Here is a 14,699-nt window from a genome sequence, read left to right as displayed (position 1 = left end):
GACAGACCTAGAAATAAAACATGTTTCAAATCTTTCCGACGGACTCGAGCCTGGTCGAAGAGTCCGCTCGTCTGTATGCTAGTCCGACGGACAAAAACCGACGCTAGGGCAGCTATTGGCTACTGGCTATGAACTTCCTTGTTTTAGTCCGGTCGTATGTCATCACGTACGAATCCATCGGACTTTGGTTGATCGTGTGTAGGCAAGTCCGTTCATTTGGAAAGTCCGTCGTAAAGTCCGTTGAAAAGTCCGCCGGACAAAGTCTGCCGTAAATTCCGCTCGTGTGTACGCGGCATAACACACACACATTCTCTCCCAACCTCTCAGGCCAGGGTCTTTTTTATCCAGACTTGAGACCCACACCCCAGCTGGGTTTTGGTAATCAGCCATTGAAGACATTTGAACCAAAAATCATAGTTCATTGCTCCCCCAGGCTCAACTTTGAGTTTCTCTGAGCAGATAATCTCACAGGATGTCCATCCAATTCATCACCCTTCAGGCCCCATGCTGACCAGTGGGGCGTTGGCTCAGTTTAATAGCCTCAGGAGTCCTACTGGTCAGATGATAACAACCTTGTACATTCTTCTAGCCCTGTTTACTGCAGGATGGCTGTGAAAGTTTTCATCTGCCTCAAATCAAAGTCTTTTAAAAGCCGTATTGTTTCCATGTCCCATCTGCAATAATATCAATTTTTTTCCAATATTACAAGTAGAAACCATTATTGACGAGGGAATTTCATCCCTTGCTACTATGACTAATGATGGATTTTCATCACTGGTTGCCATGATTGGTGATGGATTTTCATCATTGGTTGCCATGACCGATGATGTTTTTTTCCATCACTGGCCACTAATATTAATGATGAATTTTTTATCACTGGCTGCCATGATTGTTGATGGAGTTTCAACATTGGCACCCATGATTGATGATGGATTTTACTCTTTGGGCGCCATAATTGATTATGGATTTCCATCAGTGGCTGCCTTGATTGATGATGGATTTTCATCACCGGCCGCCATGATTGATGATGGATATGCATCACTGGCCACCATGACTGATGATGGATTTTCATCACTGGCCACCATGACTGACGATGGATTTTCATCACTGGCCACCATGATTGATAATGCATTTTCCTCATTGGGCGTCATAACTGATTATGGATTTCCATCAGTGGCTGCCATGATTGATGATGGATTTTCATCACTGGCCACCATAATTGACGATGGATTTTCATCACTGGCCGCCATAATTGATCATGGACTTTCATCACTGGCTGCCATAATTGATGATGGATTTTCATCACTGGCCACCATGATTGATAATGGATTTTCATCACTGGCTGCCATGATTGATGATGGTTTTTATCACTGGCCACCATGACTGTCAATTGATTTTCATCACTGTACACCATGACTGACGATGGATTTTTGTCACTTTCCACCATGACTGACGATGGATTTTCATCACTGGCCACCGTGATTGATGATAGATCTTCATTACTGGTCATCGTAATTGATGATAGATTTTCATCACTGGTTACCATTATTGATGATGGATTTTCATCACTGTCCACCCTGATTGATGATGGATTTTCATTGCTGGATTGATTATGGATTAACTTCACTATTTATTTAAAAATATGGCTGTTAATGGTGTACCACATCCCTGAATTGTAACATATCTAAAGAAAATGGATTTTAGACATTACTGGTAGAAAGAGGACAAACACATGAATAGAATAAAACATACCAAAAAGTTAATTACCCACTTAAAAAAAACACAAAAATATTGCACATACTGGTCACTAGAACTGGCTGGGCAAACCAAGTATGTGCTACCCAGTACCTATAGTGTCCATAGTTACACCAAGAGAGCAAAAAGTCAATGCGTTTTGTGCTCATTTCCCACCCTCTTCATCTGTGATGAATGAAACCAGAAGTGATAAGGATTTTGCCACTTCCGGTTTCGGCTCTTTGTTTACTTGGCCAGTGAAGCAGCCCATCAAACCAATCTCGGCCAGGGGGTTGAAACTCCTGAGAAAGTGGTTACCTCGCGAAACATGTAGAGACAAGACTGGCTAAACAGCAATTATAGATTCCCCAATATTCAGTGGAGTAATATTACCAGTCATTAGTCCAGTTTTTTGAAGGAGACAAAGGTTTTTAGCTGCTTTTTTGGTTTGGTTAATGTACCAATGACTTTATATATAGTATATAAAAAATTTATTTTTTAAACTATATTTAGCTGTGTACATATGTACCATGAAAGTCCATAGTGCCTCCCAAATTGCAAGTGGAGTATCTATAGGGGGATTAAATGGTTAGATAGTGCCGTAGCGGCCAGGAGGGTAGGATTTAATTCCTTTTCCAGTTCTTTGGTCTTTTGGCAGGTTCTTCTCTGGGCCCACCAATCCTGTGAAATAGAAATATGGGACAGTGGTCCAGTACCAAGTTGGGCCCCCTGAGAAAGGTCCCAAGAGGTTCCCTCTGTGGGTCCCCAGTGGTCTGTTACGAGAGTTGTTGTGGAAAATTTTATATTAATGTATTGTCATAAGAGTCTCCCAGTGTCTGCTCTCTCGCAGCCCGCTCTGAAGAGCTGACTGGGGCAGACTGATGCTGGTTGAGACCTGTTAGGTAGTGGAAAACTTCCTGGTGTTTGGAGAGAGGTGTCTGCGGAGAGAGGACATGTCCGCCAGCAAAGGGCCCCTGTGCAATGCACAGAATGATCGTCTGGTGGGGACGTGTTCGCTCTGCAAAGACATTATTGGTTTAGCGGTTGTTTGCTCTTGTCACCCCTGGTATGCCTGATCAACATGTTTGGGGTGCCATGACGTACACCTGCAGATAATCTCCCATCCACGAGGAACTCTAGTCATCGTATTTGGTTATTGTATATTGTATCATGTCCTGTAGTAATTGGTGGTTGTGTTGTGTTGTTAAATCCTTATATGGTCATTCACATCCTGTGCTCATATCCTGTGAGGTCATATCCTGTGAGGTCATATCCTGTGAGGTCCTATCCTGTGAAGGAAGCGATTGTCTGTTGGGTTCAGGGCTTCCTGTTTGTGATTTCTTTTGTTGTCTTTGAATAAAGAGCCAGGGGTCTGCTTGGCAAGGAGTCTTGCTGGGATGAGAACGTAAGCATGTGTTGTGTGTGTTTGTGAGGAAGGGGCACACGTCAGAGGATGGGCTATGGCAGAAGGAAAGACATATGATCAAAAGGTGAGATGCATTTATGTCATTAGACGAAATTGTTATTATTATTAGAAACAGGAGATTTGGCTGTGTGCTCTGTGTGCAGCCAAATTTCAATGTCAGAGTCACAGAGAGAGAAGGTCTCCTCTTGCAAAAGAGTGATATCAAGTACCCGTAAGAGAGAGAGAGACAGAGAATGATACCCGTGAGGAGCAGAGGGAGGCCATCGGAAAGTAAAGCCATCTGAACCTGGGGTTCACCCTGAAGACACCAGGAATGGAACATACCTCCGAAGGACTTGCTTTAACATGAGTGCCTCTAAAGGATTGTACTTGCTTGGAATTCACCTTTGCAGGTATGCCGGGGCAGCACATAGCCTGTAGCTAGGAGTAGGGGCATACATTGCATTTCTATGTTGGATGTTGGAATGTTCATTTTGCACTTTTCCCAAATAAATTATTGAAACGTTGTCCTGGCCTGGTCTGAATTTACTAAAAGAGGTGTATTGCAAGTAACCGGAACACATAGTTCACCGAGTGGGTCTTAACACATTGGGGGTATGAAGACATCGGTGTGGAGTAGTGTGAAGACACAAGTGGTTACCTAGAGTAACAAAATTTTTACAGCAGCCTGTCAATAGTGCAGTGGTAGCTGGTGGTCAATATTTTGGGGGGGGATGGCAAACAGACCTGGCCCCCTCACTCACACCCTCCTCCCGCGGCTCTCGATCCACTCGCACTGATGGCACCCCCCAGCGCCGCTCTCAATCTACTCGCCACCCCCCACACGTGCGATCCGTAGCCTTACATTATACTGCAGTAGAGGTGCGGGGAGAAGGACAAGGTGATGCTGCATTGCTGAATACAGGCTCCGGAAAAGGGCTGTTTCTGCCCTGGGGGGGGGGAAGCTGTTGCTTCTCTTCCCGGCTGAGCAGGAGGCGGGTTCTGAGACATGATTGGCCGGGAGTCCTAAGACTAAGGTCTCAGGACCCGCTTCCTGATTGGCCAGGAGGAGAAGCAGGAAGACATTAGCGAATATTAATTCGCTAATGTCACACAAGTGGGTGGGCTCGGGGCGCAGTGCTATGCGCCCCAAGCCCAAAAATTGCAACATCACCATTTTATTCTCCAGGCCCTCTACTTTTGAAAACTATGTAATGTTTGAGGGTTCCAAGTAATTTTCTAGGAAAGAAATTCTGATTGTAACGTGTGTTATAAATGTCAAAATTGTCCTGGATGGAAAGTGGTTCATTTCTGCTCCAACATTCACAACTGAACTTTCCTTCCTGGTACAATGATGCAAACTGTAATAAATATTCTAGGTGAGTTTTCTCATCCCCCCCCCCCCCCCCCCCCAGGAACCCCTCCCAGTCTCCCCACTGACTTTGCTCTGTCTTGTACTGAGATCCGGTTTATCTGCTTTATAGGAAATTATAATGTCATTCCAAATGTTATTAATATCTTTCACAGCTCTGCAACCATCACATAATGTATAAATTATATTATTTGCATAATTACAGGTTGCAATGTGTGATATAAAGTGCGGGGAATTGTGTGCGGCTCTGATATCAGTTGCTGGGAGCGGACGGAGCGCACCGTGGAATATAACGTTGGTGGTTTGATCGTCTTTCCACCCATCACACCTAACAATGAGGTGGCTGTGGACTCTTCTCCTTGTTGGGTTATCCGTGGCGCTCATCTCCACGCTGGCCCTGCCGGAGGAGGGGGAGAGAAGACAAGAAATATGTTGTGATTTTTATGGTTGCTCAGGCTGTGTGTGTCGCACCAAAAACATCCCGGTAAGAGGCTACAAGTCTTGTGAATTTGTGTTAAGGAGTTTTTCTGGAAAAGTGTTTACTAGAAGAGAAAAAAGAGGAGAGGAGAGGAGAACGGAGGAGAGGATGAGAGAAGGGGAGAGGGGAGAGGAGGAGAAAGAGGAGAGAAGAGGTGGAAAAAGCTGAGGAGAGGAAAGGATGGGAGGGGAGAGGAGAGAAGAAAGGAAAAGAGAAGAGGAGAAAAGAGGAGGGGAGAAAAGGAGAGAATGGAAGGGGAGAAGAGAGAGACAAAGAGTAGAAGAGGAGGGGAGAGAAGAGGGGAAGAAAGGAGAGAACAGAATGGGGAGAGAGGAGGAGAGGGGAGGAGAAGAGAAAAGAGGAGAGGAGCCGGCGACCCGCTCCCGCTGTGAGCGGACACGGTGTCCACCAGGACCCGCCGATCGTTCAGGAGAAGGCAGAACGGCAGTCTTACATACATAGTTACAAAGTAGGTGAGCAGGGGCGGACTGACCATTCGGGCACTCAGGCACTGCCCCATGCCATTAAGGGGCCCCATCAGGATTGCAAGCCTCAATAAAACCAGGGACAGTATGTAAAAATCTGTGTTTTTTTAAAAATCCCGAGATTATACCTGCCCCGCCTCTCCAGTACCTTTTCAGTGTGTGTATGTGTATTTTGTGTGTGTATACTGTGTGGCCCCATAATCTATTGCCTGGGGGCCCCATAATCTCCTATTGCCTGGGGGCCCCATAATCTCCTATTGCCCGGGGGCCCCATAATCTCCTATTGCCCGGGGGCCCCATAATCTCCCATTGCCCGGGGGCCCCATGAGTTGTCAGTCCCCCCCTGTAGGTGAGGTTGAAAAAAGACACAAGTCCATCAAGTCCAACCTATGTGTGTGATTTTATGTCAGTATTACATTGTATATCCCTGTATGTTGCGGTCGTTCAGGTGCTTATCTAATAGTTTCTTGAAACTACTGATGCTCCCCGCTGAGACCACCACCTGTGGAAGGGAATTCCACATCCTTGTCGCTCTTACAGTAAAGAACCCTCTACGTAGTTTAAAGTTAAAGCGGAGTTCCGTCTAAAATTTTTTTTTTTAAAGTCAGCAGCTACAAATACTGCAGCTGCTGACTTTTAAAATATGGACACTCACTTGTCTGCGATGTCCTCACCCGAAGCCGATCTGTCCCTTGACTCTCGGGAATATTTGTGCTACATTGGCTTTTCTCCAATCAGCTGGTACCATTCCAGTCAGTAGACTGTCAGTAAAAATTAGGAACAATGGTCTGGCAATTACTTGACTGAGTTCCCTAAGTACCCTCGGATGCAAGCCATCTGGTCCCGGTGATTTATTAATGTTAAGTTTCTCAAGTCTAATTTTAATTCCGTCCTCTGTTAACCATGGAGGTGCTTCCTGTGAAGCCCCCCGATTCACTCGTGAAGACTGGGGAGAAGAATAAATTCAATACCTTTGCCATCTCCCCATCCTTTGTAACCAGATGTCCTTCCTCATTCTTTATGGGGCCAATATGGTCTGTCCTCCCTTTTTTACTGTTTACATACTTAAAGAATTTCTTGGGATTTTTTTTGCTCTCCTCCGCTATGTGTCTTTCATGTTCTATCTTAGCTGTCCTAATTGCACCCTTACATTTCTTGTTGCATTCTTTATAAAGTCTGAATGCTGATGATGATCCCTCAGCCTTGTATTTTTTGAAGGCCTTCTCCTTTGCTTTTATATGCATTTTTACATTGGAGTTAAGCCATCCAGGACTTTTGTTCGCTCTTTTAATTTCATTACCCAATGGGATACATTGGCTAATGCCCTTATTTAATATGCTCTTAAAGCAAACCCATCTCTCCTCCGTGTTCTTTGTTCCTAAGATTTTATCCCAATTTATATCTTCTAACAAGGTTCATAGTTTAGGGAAGTTGGCTCTTTTGAAATTCAGTGTCTTTGCATTCCCCTTATGTTTCCTATTTGTGTGATTTATACTGAAACCAATTGACCTGTGATCGATGTTTCCTAAATTGCCCCATATTTCCACATCCGTGATCAGGTCTGTATTGTTGGTAATCAGTAGATCCAGTAATGCTTTGTTTCTAGTTGGTGCGTCTACCATCTGACCCATAAAATTGTCCTGCAAGACATTTAGGAACTGGCAAACCTTAGATGAATGCGCGGTTCCCTCCGCCCAGTCTATGTCTGGATAAATAAAATCCCCCATTATGATAACACTTCCCATCCTTGCTGCTAATCCAAATTGTGATAGGAGATCCGTCTCCACTTCCTCCCTCAGGTTAGGGGGCCTATAGCATACTCCCAGTATTATTTTCCCCTTAGCTTCATCCCTTTGGAGCTCTACCCATAAGGATTCCACCTCCTCTCTAGCTCCCTTAGTGATGTCATCTCTCACATTCACTTGTACATTATTCTTGATATATAGGCATACCCCTCCCCCTTTTTTACCCTCTCTATCCTTGTCTGTCAGAGGGGAATGTGCCGATCCTGTGTTTCTGCTAAGCAGGGACACAGATCTTTACCTTCCCCCAAGTCAAAGCAACCCCCCCCCCCAGTTAGTAAGCACTCCCAAAGGACAAATTTAACCCTTTGCTTGCCCCTGATGTTAACCCCTTCCCTGCCAGTGTCATTAGTACAGTGACAGTGCATTTTTTTTTTTAGCACTGATCACTGTATTAGTGTCACTGGTCCCCAAAAAGTGTCACTTAGTGTCTGATTTGTCGGCCGCAATATCGCAGTACAGCTATAAATCGCTGTTCACCGCCATTACTAGTAAAATAAATAAATAAATAAAAATATCTCATAGTTTGTAGACACGATAACTTTTACGCAAACCAATCAATATACCGTTATTGGGATTTTTTTTTACCAAAATACATATTGGCCTAAATCGATGAAGAAATTTTATTTTTTACATGTTTTTTTTGGGAATGTTTTATAGCAGAAAGTAAAAAAATGTTTTTTTTTTTTTTTTTTCAAAATCTTCGGTCTTTTTTGTTTTTTTGTTTATAGCGCAAAAAAATAAAAACTGCAGAGGTGATCAAATACCACCAAAAGAAATCTCTATTTGTGGGGGAAAAAAAAGGACATCAATTTTATTTGTGTACAGCGTGGCACGACCGCGCAATTGTCTGTTAAAATAACGTAGTGCCGTATCGGAAAAAATGGCCTGGTCATGAAAGGAGGGGATAAAACCTTTCCTGGAGCTGAAGTGTTTAAGAGAGATTTCTACTCACTTCCTGTCCTGCTGAGGGGAAATCTCCTTTAACGGAGCCCCCTGGATCTCCTGCGATTAAGCCCAGGTTCACATTCCTGCAGGTTAGAAATTGTGCGGGTTCAGCCCGGCAATGCAGTCCGACTTCTGCGGTGATTTGACAAGCGTCCGTACGGGTTCCTCCATGGATGTCTATACAAATTGCCCCCCCCTGAAGTCGCCAAAAGTAGTACAGGAACTACCTTTGGGAATCGGCGTGTGCGACGCCGCAAAGTCATGGTGTCAATGCCAACAATAGCCGCCGATTGATGATGTCAAATCGCATGCCAAATCGTACCAATGTGAACTTAGGCTTATCGAATGATTGATTTATTAATTGATTGACTGATTGATTGAACTGCCCCCAACAGTAACCTAGTGGAGAGTATAAAGCTTGCCAACTCTATAAGAAGCTAAAAAATGGAGTGGAATTTGATTTTAACTGATTCAATGATTTGTTTATTTATTTATTTTTTATTGTTCAGTCTTTTTTTTAACATCAATTTTAAATAGTAACATTGTTCTTTACATTCTTTCCCCACCCAGGGATGGAAAGATAATGAAGACCCAACAAATACAGAAGTTCTAGAACTAATAGGTATTCCAAGACTTCCTGTAGATTGCTCCCTCTGCAAATTAGAGAAGTGCTGAAGAAATGGGACAAACGCCATCAAGACACAAACAACGGAAGTGAAGCCGCAATATTTGCGCCCAAATCCTCTTTTTCCTGGTGATCGCCGGTCCTCTCACCTGGACTCTCACTTTTTATTATCTGATATTCTCGATGTTACAGATTAAAGTATAATTTACTGAACCCCAATGTGAGGACTCTGGTGTGAACGTGTGTGTGCAACCACCAACCGCCGCCACTGACCACCGCAACTGACCGCCGCCACTCACTGTCACCACTGACCGCCATGTGGGATGAAGAAGATGTCAAATTGTGTTCATTTTAAAAAGTTTAAATAAAAGGGAGTTCCAGGCAAAAATTGAGCTCCGTTTAAAAAAAAAAAAAAAATCCCGTTTTCTTCGGGACTTCCGTACCATGGCGCCATGGCGTGGGTACATCACTTTTTTGTGCCCTCCTCCTACCCCCCCCCGTTGCCTTCTGGGACCTGTGTGTGTCCCAGAAGATGACGGGACCATTCAGTAAGCGCCGCGTGACTTGCGCATTCGCAGTAGGAAACAAGGCTTCACTTCCTGTTACCCTTTCGTAAGGATGCCGGCGCCTGCACCTGGAGACGTGGGACGGGTTGGCTTCGGGTGCCCCGGCATCGCGGGCTCCCTGCACAGGTAAGTGTCCTTATATTAAAAGTCAGGAGCTGCAGTATTTCTGCAGTATTTGTAGCTGCTGACTTTACTTTTTTTTTTTTTTTCAACCAGACTGGAGCTCCTCTTTAACCACTTTCCGGACCGCCCACCGCAGTTTTACGTCCTCACTTTGAAGGAGGATATCATTATCATGACAGCAGCTAGCTGCCGTAGCTCCTGGTATCCTCGTCTTCAGCGGGCGGTCCGGTTTAAGATAAAAGTGGTCTCTGCGGCGAATCGCCGCGAGATCACTTTTTATGGTTGGCGGGAGAGGGCCCCCCCCCTCCCACCTTACCGGAGCTGTCGGCAGCGGAGGAGGCAATCGCGTTCTCTCACTTCCTGGGTATGGAGAGGAGTGAGGGTGAAGATGAGGCCCCCACCCGTCTCCATATCACCGCAGGGCGGAACCGACATCAAAATGTCACTTTCGCCCATAGCTCTTAAAGGGCCATTTTTTTATTTTTTTTTAAATGACAATTTTTTTTTTATTGCATTTTAGTGTAAATATGAGATGTGATGTCTTTTTGACCCCCCCGGATCTCACATTTAAGAGGACCTGTCATACTTTTTTTCTATTACAAGGGATATTTACATTGCTTGTAATAGGAATAAATGTGACATTTTTTTTTTTTTTAAACAGTGTAGAAGTATAAAAAAGAAGGTAAAATAAATAAGAAAAAAAAATGTTAAACGCACCCCGTCCTGCCAAGCTAGCATGCAGAAGCGAACGCATACATGACTAGCGCCCGCATATGAAAACGCTGTTCAAACCACACATGTGAGGTATCACCGCGATTGGTAGAGCGAGAGCAATAATTCTAGCCCTAGACCTCCTCTGTAACTCAAAACATGCAACCTGTTTTTTAAACGTCGCCTATGAAGATTTTTAAGGGTAAAAGTTTGTCGCCATTCTACCAGCGGGCGCAATTTTGAAGCGTGACATGTTGGGTATCAATTTACTCGGCGTAACATTAATTTTTACAATATAAAAAAAAATTGGGCTAACTTTACTGTTGTCTTATTTTTTAATTCAAAAAAGTTTATTTTTTCCAAAAAAAAGTGAGCTTGTAAGACCACTGCGCAAATACGGTGTGACAGAAAGTATTGCAACGACCGCCATTTTATTCTCTAGGGTGTTAGAAAAAAAAATGTATAATGTCTGGAGGTTCTAAGTAATTTTCTAGCAAAAAAAAAAAAAACTGTTTTTATCTTGTAAACAACAAATCTCAGAAAGAGGCTCGGTCCTTAAGTGGTTAACGTGATTCTAATAATTTTTGGGGGGGCTAAAATAAATAAAAAAGAATGTACAGGTGCATCTAAAAAAAATTGAATATCATCAAAAAGTTCATTTTTTTCAGTAATTCAATAAAAAAAGTGAAACTCCTATATATTATATAGATGTGTTACACACAGAGTGATATATTTCAAGCATTTCTTTCTTTTAACTACTTCAGCCCCGGAAGGTTTTACCCCTTTAATCACCAGAGCATTTTTTGCGATTCGGCACTGCGTCGCTTTAACTGACAATTGGGCGTCCATTTTTTTCCCACAAATAGAACTTTCTTTTGGTGGTATTTGATCACCTTCTGCATTTTTTTTTTTTTTTTTTTGCACCATAAACAAAAAAAAGATCGACAATTTTGAAAAAAAAAGCAATATTTTTTTACTTTTTGCTATAATAAATATCCCCAAAAAATATATATAAAAAAAACAAATTTCTTCCTCAGTTTAGGCCGATACATGTTCTTCTACATATTTTTGGTAAAAAAAAATCACAATAAGCGTATATTGATTGGTTTGCGCAAAAGTTATAGCGTCTACAAAATAGGGGATAGATTTATGGCATTTTTATTATTATTATTTTTTTTTTATTAGTAATGGCGGAGATCTGCGATTTTTTTATCGGGACTGCGACATTGCGGCAGACAGATCGGACACTTTTGACACTTTTTTGGGACCGGTGACTTCTGGTCTCAGCCTGCTGATTTCCACCTGCTGACTTCCGGTTAGCGCCTGCTGACTTCTGACTTCTGCCCGCTGACTTCCGGTTTCCGCCTGCTGACTTCCGGTTCCCACACACTGACTTCCAGTTTCTGCCTGCTGACTTCCGGTTCCCGCCCGCCGACTTCTGGTTTCCGCCCGCTAACTTCCAGTTCCTGCACGCTGACTTCCGGTTTCCGCCCGCTGACTTCCGGTTTCCGCCCGCTGACTTCCAGTTCCCGCCCGCTGACTTCCGGTTCCCGCCCGCTGTCTTCCGTTTCCCGCCCGCTGTCTTCCGTTTCCCACCCGCTGTCTTCCGTTTCCTGCCCGCTGTCTTCTGGTTTCCGCCCACTGACTTCCGGTTTCCGCCCGCTGACTTCCAGTTGCCGCCCGCTGACTTCCAGTTTCCGCACGCTGACTTCAGGTTCCCGCCCACTGACTTCCAGTTTCCTCCTGCTGACTTCAGGTTCCTGCCCGCTGACTTCCGGTTCCCGCCCACTGACTTCCAGTTTCCGCCTGCTGACTTCAGGTTCCCACCCGCTGACTTCCAGTTTCCGCCTGCTGACTTCAGGTTCCCGCCCGCTGACTTCCGGTTGCCGCCCGCTGACTTCCAGTTTCCGCCTGCTGACTTCAGGTTCCTGCCTGCTGACTTCAGGTTCCCGCCTGCTGACTTCCGGTTTACCGCCCGCTGACTTCCGGTTCCCGCCCGCTGACTTCCGATTCCCGCCTGCTGACTTCTGGTTTCCGCCTGCTGACTTCCAGTTCCCGCACGCTGACTTCCGGTTTCCGCACTCTGACTTCCGGTTCCCGCCCGACGACTTCTAGTTCCCGCACGCTGACTTCCGGTTCCCGCCCGCTGTCTTCCGGTTTCCGCCCGCTGACTTCCGGTTTCCGCCCGCTGACTTCCGGTTCCCGCACGCTGACTTCCAGTTTCCGCACGCTGACTTCCGGTTTCCGCCCGATGACTTCCGGTTCCCGCCCACTGACTTCCGGTTCCCGCACGCTGACTTCCGGTTTCCGCCCGCTGACTTCCGGTTTCCGCCCGCTGACTTCCGGTTCCCGCACGCTGACTTCCGGTTTCCGCAAGCTGACTTCCGGTTTCCGCCCGCTGACTTCCGGTTTCCGCCCGCTGACTTCCAGTTTCCGCCCGCTGACTTCCGGTTCCCGCACGCTGACTTCCGATTCCCGCCCGCTGACTTCCGGTTCCCGCCCGCTGACTTCCGATTCCCGCCTGCTGACTTCTGGTTTCCGCCTGCTGACTTCCAGTTCCCGCACGCTGACTTCCGGTTTCCGCACGCTGACTTCCGGTTCCCGCCCGCTGACTTCTAGTTCCCGCACGCTGACTTCTGGTTCCCGCCCGCTGTCTTCCGGTTCCTGCCCGCTGACTTCCGGTTTCCGCCCGCTGACTTCCGGTTTCCGCCCGCTGACTTCCGGTTTCCGCCCGCTGACTTCCGGTTTCCGCCCGCTGACTTCCGGTTCCCGCACGCTGACTTCCAGTTTCCGCAGCTGACTTCTGGTTTCCGCCCGATGACTTCCGGTTCCCGCCCACTGACTTCCGGTTCCCGCACGCTGACTTCCGGTTTCCGCCCGCTGACTTCCGGTTTCCGCCTGCTGACTTCCGGTTCCCGCACGCTGAATTCCGGTTCCCGCACGCTGACTTCCGGGTTCCCGCACGCTGACTTCCGGTTTCCGCAAGCTGACTTTCGGTTTCCGCCCGCTGACTTCCGGTTTCCGCCCGCTGACTTCCAGTTTCCGCCCGCTGACTTCTGGTTCCCGCACGCTGACTTCCGGTTTCCTCCAGCTGACTTCCAGTTTCCTCCTGCTGACTTCCACCACATTCCCAGGTATCGCATTGGGCAGATGAAACAATTTGTCTCTTGATCACAGTAAAGTTTGCTGTAAGTACATTACTTTTACCACTTCCTGCCCGGCCTATAGCAGAATGACGGTCAGGGCGGTGGTTCCGTTATCCTGGCTGGGCGTTATATGATGTCTTTCAGGACAACATGCCGGCGGCGATTGGTGGTGCTGTGTGTCAGTCTGACATGCCGCATCTCCGATCCTGGTATGGAGCCTCTGGCGGAGGCTCCTTACCACATGATCAGCGGTGACCAATCACAGCTGATCATCGCTTGAACCAGTAAGGGTCGGTAAACGGCTTTCCTCGGTTTGTACTGACAGAGGGGGGGGCTGTGCTGATAATCAGCACATTGATGATCAGCGCAGCCCCCCTGAGAGGTGCCACCACAGTTGCAAATCCATGCCCAGCGGCTACCAGCCAGTGTCCACCACAGTGCCAATCAGTGCCCACAACAGTGCCAATCAGTGCCTATCAGTAACACCTGTAATTACCTCATCATCGGTGCTTGCCTTCAGTGCCATCTGTTAGTGTCCATCAGTGCCCTCTTTCATTGCCCATCAGTGCCTCCCATCAGTGCCCATCAGTGCCACATATCAGTGTCCATCAGTGCTGCATATCGGTGCCGATCAGTGCTGCACATTGGTGCCCATCAGTGCTGCCTATCAGTGTCCATCAATTCTACATATTAGTGCCTCCTCATCAGTGCCCATCAGTGCCACCTTATCAATGCTGCCTCATCAGTGCCCATCACTGAAGGAGAAAACAAAATTTTAGAACAGAAACAAAGAAAACCTTTTTCTTTTCTATCACATTGCACTTTGTTGTGGTTCTGCAAACCCTGGTGTAAATAGGAACTCTGATATAAGGGGTGCGTTGTAACCTGAGCCCCCCTTACATCAGAGTTGCTAGTGTCCCCCCCCCCCCCTTGAATCAGGGTGCCCAGAGCCCCCTTTCATCATAGTTCCCCATTACAGTATAAAGGGGAACTCTGCGGATTCTGATGAAAGGACTCTTTCAGACAGGTGCTGAGTCCCATCCTCCTGGCAGAACTGCTGTCTGAGGTCAGGGTGGTGGAAGGATGGTGGGGGCACCAAAATGCACCTTTGCCTACAGTATGTAAACAAAAATCCTGGCACCGGCCCTGTGTGCAATGAATCTCTATATAATATGAGTTTAACTTTTTCAATTGAATTACTGAAATACATTAACTTTTTTTTATGACATTCAAATTTTTGGCGATGCACCTGTATGTAGCGCACCCCATGTAGGAGCCGCTGGTGAATAGGGATCCCCAACCCT

The 14,699-nt window shown here is 46.2% G+C and overlaps 1 long non-coding RNA gene across 1 annotated transcript; it reads left to right on the top strand.

Annotated features, from left to right (window-relative positions):
- Positions 1 to 4,658: 4,658 nt before the first annotated feature.
- LOC141146192 (uncharacterized) lies at positions 4,659 to 9,068 on the top strand. The gene is made up of 2 exons (XR_012244756.1): positions 4,659 to 4,995; positions 8,795 to 9,068. It is a non-coding gene; the product is annotated as an uncharacterized lncRNA (long non-coding RNA).
- Positions 9,069 to 14,699: the final 5,631 nt, after the last annotated feature.

Source organism: Aquarana catesbeiana, linkage group LG05 (genome assembly GCF_042186555.1).
Source record: "Aquarana catesbeiana isolate 2022-GZ linkage group LG05, ASM4218655v1, whole genome shotgun sequence".
NCBI classification, from domain to species: Eukaryota; Metazoa; Chordata; class Amphibia; order Anura; family Ranidae; genus Aquarana; species Aquarana catesbeiana.
This window is presented reverse-complemented; position numbering and strand designations above follow the sequence as displayed.